Source organism: Somniosus microcephalus, chromosome 4, assembly GCF_052327205.1.
Source record: "Somniosus microcephalus isolate GS21.2 chromosome 4, FLI_Smic_1.0, whole genome shotgun sequence".
Taxonomy (NCBI): domain Eukaryota; kingdom Metazoa; phylum Chordata; class Chondrichthyes; order Squaliformes; family Somniosidae; genus Somniosus; species Somniosus microcephalus.
In genome coordinates this window covers 6716555-6721290 of record NC_140990.1, presented here as the reverse complement: position 1 = coordinate 6721290, position 4736 = coordinate 6716555, and positions in this window count along the sequence as shown.

Here is a 4736-nt window from a genome sequence, read left to right as displayed (position 1 = left end):
GGGAGTGTTTGATGGGACAGTGTAAAGGGAGCTTTACTCTGTATCTAACCCGTGCTGTACCTGCCTTGGGAGTGTTTGATGGGACAGTTTACAGGAAGCTTTACTCTGTATCTAACCGGTGCTGTACCTGCCCTGGGAGTATTTGATGGGACAGTGCAGAGGGAGCTTTACTCTGTATCTAACCCATGCTGTACCTGCCCTCACGAGCAAATTTGGCTGGGGTAAATAAAATCAGAGAGTTAAATGCGTGGCTCAAAGACTGGTGTGGGAGAAATGGGTTTTGCTTCTTGGGTCACTGGCACTAGTACTGGGACAGGAGAGAGCTGTTCCATTGGGACGGACTTCACTAGGCCAGTGCTGGGACTAGAATCCTGGCGAATCAAATAACTAGGGCTGTATAGAGGGCTTTAAACTAATTAGTGGGGGGGAGGTTTCAAGAGAGCGAAAAATAAAAATGTCAGCGGAGAAGGCAAGAGAGCAAGGTAGCAGTGGAGGAATTAAAAATAGAGCGTGTCAGGAAGGAGCAGAATATATAAAGATAAAGGTAAAGTTGTAAAGGGGGTAAAAGCAGGAATAAATTGTCACAAAACATATTTAAAAGTTCTTTATCTGAATGCAAGCAGCACTTGTAACAAAATAGACGCGTTGACGGTACAAATAACTACACATGGGAATGATCTGGTGGCCATTATGGACCTCGTCCCCGTGGAGGGCTTCTTGCCCTCCGTTCTCGTCCCCGTGGAGGGCTTCTTTCCATCCGTCCTCGTCCCCGTGGAGGCCTTCTTTCCCTCCGTCCTCGTCCCCATGGAGGGCTTCTTTCCCTCCGTCCTCGTCCCCGTGGAGGTCTTCTTTCCATCCGTCCTCGTCCCCGTGGAGGGCTTCTTTCCCTCCGTCCTCGTCCCCGTGGAGGGCTTCTTTCCCTCCGTCCTCGTCCCCGTGGAGGGCTTCTTGCCCTCCGTCCTCGTCCCCGTGGAGGGCTTCTTTCCCTCCGTCCTCGTCCCCGTGGAGGTCTTCTTTCCCTCCGTCCTCGTCCCCGTGGAGGGCTTCTTTCCCTCCGTCCTCGTCCCCGTGGAGGTCTTCTTTCCATCCGTCCTCGTCCCCGTGGAGGGCTTCTTTCCCTCCGTCCTCGTCCCCGTGGAGGGCTTCTTTCCCTCCGTCCTCGTCCCCGTGGAGGGCTTCTTGCCCTCCGTCCTCGTCCCCGAGGAGGGCTTCTTTCCCTCCGTCCTCGTCCCCGTGGAGGGCTTCTTGCCCTCCGTCCTCGTCCCCGTGGAGGTCTTCATTCCATCCGTCCTCGTCCCCGTGGAGTGCTTCTATCCCTCCGTCCTCGTCCCCGTGGAGGGCTTCTTGCCCTCCGTCCTCGTCCCCGTGGAGGGCTTCTTTCCCTCCGTCCTCGTCCCCCTGGAGGGCTTATTTCCCTCCGTCCTCGTCCCCGTGGAGGGCTTCTTGCCCTCCGTCCTCGTCCCCCTGGAGGGCTTATTTCCCTCCGTCCTCATCCCCGTGGAGGGCTTCTTTCCCTCCGTCCTCGTCCCCGTGGAGGGCTTCTTGCCCTCCGTCCTCGTCCCCGTGGAGGTCTTCTTTCCCTCCGTCCTCGTCCCCGTGGAGGGCTTCTTGCCCTCCGTCCTCGTCCCCGTGGAGGGCTTCTTTCCCTCCGTCCTCGTCACCGTGGAGGGCTTCTTGCCCTCCGTCCTCGTCCCCGTGGAGGGCTTCTTTCCCTCCGTCCTCGTCCCCGTGGAGGGCTACTTTCCGTCCGTCCTCGTCCCCGTGGAGGGCTTCTTTCCCTCCGTCCTCGTCTCCTTGGAGGGCTTCTTGCCCTCCGGCCTCGTCCCCGTGGAGGGCTTCTTTCCCTCCGTCCTCGACCCCGTGGAGGGCTTCTTGCCCTCCGTCGTCGTCCCCGTGGAGGGCTTCTTTCCCTCCGTCCTCGTCCCCGTGGAGGTCTTCTTGCCCTCCGTCCTCGTCCCCGTGGAGGGCTTCCTCCCCTCCGTCCTCGTCCCCGTGGAGGGCTTCTTTCCCTCCGTCCTCGTCCCCATGGAGGGCTTCTTGCCCTCCGTCCTCGTCCCCGTGGAGGGCTTCTTTCCCTCCGTCCTCGTCCCCCTGGTGGGCTTATTTCCCTCCGTCCTCGTCCCCGTGGAGGGCTTCTTGCCCTCCGTCCTCATCCCCGTGGAGGGCTTCTTTCCCTCCGTCCTCGTCCCCGTGGAGGGCTTCTTGCCCTCCGTCCTCGTCCCCGTGGAGGTCTTCTTTCCCTCCGTCCTCGTCCCCGTGGAGGGCTTCTTGCCCTCCGTCCTCGTCCCCATGGAGGGCTTCTTTCCCTCCGTCCTCGTCCCCGTGGAGGGCTTCTTGCCCTCCGTCCTCGTCCCCGTGGAGGGCTTCTTTCCCTCCGTCCTCGTCCCCGTGGAGGGCTCCTTTCCGTCCATCCTCGTCCCCGTGGAGGGCTTCTTTCCCTCCGTCCTCGTCTCCTTGGAGGGCTTCTTGCCCTCCGGCCTCGTCCCCATGGAGGGCTTCTTTCCCTCCGTCCTCGACCCCGTGGAGGGCTTCTTGCCCTCCGTCGTCGTCCCCGTGGAGGGCTTCGTTCCCTCCGTCCTCGTCCCCGTGGAGGTCTTCTTGCCCTCCGTCCTCGTCCCCGTGGAGTGCTTCTTCCCCTCCGTCCTCGTCCCCGTGGAGGGCTTCTTTCCCTCCGTCCTCGTCCCTGTGGAGGGCTTCTTGCCCTCCGTCCTCGTCACCATGGAGGGCTTCTTACCCTCTGTCCTCGTCCCCGTGGAGGGCTTCTTTCCATCCGTCCTCGTCCCCGTGGAGGTCTTCCTTCCCTCCGTCCTCGTCCCCGTGGAGGGCTTCTTTCCCTCCGTCCTCGTCCCCGTGGAGGTCTTCTTTCCATCCGTCCTCGTCCCCGTGGAGGGCTTCTTCCCTCCGTCCTCGTCCCCGTGGAGGGCTTCTTGCTCTCCGTCCTCGTCACCGTGGAGGGCTTCTTGCCCTCTGTCCTCGTCCCCGTGGAGGGCTTCTTTCCCTCTGTCCTCATCCCCGTGGAGGGCTTCTTGCCCTCCGTCCTCGTCCCCGTGGAGGGCTTCTGTCCCTCCGTCCTCGTCCACGTGGAGGGCTTCTTTCCCTCCGTCCTCGTCCCCATGGAGGGCTTCTTTCCCTCCGTCCTCGTCCCCGTGGAGGGTTTCTTGCCCTCCGTCCTCGTCCCCGTGGAGAGCTTCTTTCCCTCTGTCCTCGTCCCCGTGGAGGGCTTCTTGCCCTCCGTCCTCGTCCCCGTGGAGGGCTTCTTTCCCTCTGTCCTCATCCCCGTGGAGGGCTTCTTGCCCTCCGTCCTCGTCCCCGTGGAGGGCTTCTTTCCCTCCGTCCTCGTCCACGTGGAGGGCTTCTTCCCCTCCGTCCTCGTCCCCATGGAGGGCTTCTTGCCCTCCGTCCTCGTCCCCGTGGAGGGCTCCTTTCCGTCCGTCCTCGTCCCCGTGGAGGGCTTCTTTCCCTCCGTCCTCGTCTCCTTGGAGGGCTTCTTGCCCTCCGGCCTCGTCCCCGTGGAGGGCTTCTTTCCCTCCGTCCTCGACCCCGTGGAGGGCTTCTTGCCCTCCGTCCTCGTCCCCCTGGAGGGCTTCTATCCCTCCGTCCTCGTCCCCGTGGAGGGCTTCTTGCCCTCCGTCCTCGTCCCCGTGGAGGGCTTCTTTCCATCCGTCCTCGTCCCCGTGGAGGTCTTCTTTCCCTCCGTCCTCGTCCCCGTGGAGGGCTTCTATCCCTCCGTCCTCGTCCCCGTGGAGGTCTTCTTTCCATCCGTCCTCGTCCCCGTGGAGGGCTTCTTTCCCTCCATCCTCGTCCCCGTGGAGGGCTTCTTTCCCTCCGTCCTCGTCCCCGTGGAGAGCTTCTTGCTCTCCGTCCTCGTCCCCGTGGAGGGCTTCTTGCTCTCCGTCCTCGTCACCGTGGAGGGCTTCTTGCCCTCCGTCCTCGTCCCCATGGAGGGCTTCTTTCCCTCTGTCCTCGTCCCCGTGGAGGGCTTCTTGCCCTCCGTCCTCGTCCCCGTGGAGGGCTTCTTTCCCTCCGTCCTCGTCCACGTGGAGGGCTTCTTTCCCTCCGTCCTAGTCCCCATGGAGGGCTTCTTTCCCTCCGTCCTCGTCCCCGTGGAGGGTTTCTTGCCCTCCGTCCTCGTACCCGTGGAGAGCTTCTTTCCCTCTGTCCTCGTCCCCGTGGAGGGCTTCTTGCCCTCCGTCCTCGTCCCCGTGGAGGTCTTCATGCCCGCCGTCCTCGTCCCCGTGGAGGGCTTCTTGCCCTCCGTCCTCGTCCCCGTGGAGGGCTTCTTTCCCTCCGTCCTCGTCCCCGTGGAGGGCTTCTTGCCCTCCGTCCTCGTCCCCGTGGAGGGCTTCTTGCCCTCCGTCCTCGTCCCCGTGGAGGGCTCCTTTCCCTCCGTCCTCGTCCCCGTGGAGGGCTTTTTGCCCTCCATCCTCGTCCCCTTGGAGGGCTCCTTTCCCTCCGTCCTCGTCCCCGTGGAGGGCTTCTTGCTCTCCGTCCTCGTCCCCGTGGAGGGCTTCTTTCTCTCCGTCCTCATCCCCGTGGAGGGCTTCTTTCCCTCCGTCCTCGTCCCCGTGGAGGGCTTCTTGCCCTCCGTCCTCGTCCCCGTGGAGGGATTCTTTCCCTCCGTCCTCGTCCCCGTGGAGGGCTTCTTGCCCTCCGTCCTCGTCATCGTGGACGTCTTCTTTCCATCCGTCCTCGTCTCCGTGGAGGGCTTCATTACCTCCGTCCTCGTCCCCGTGGAG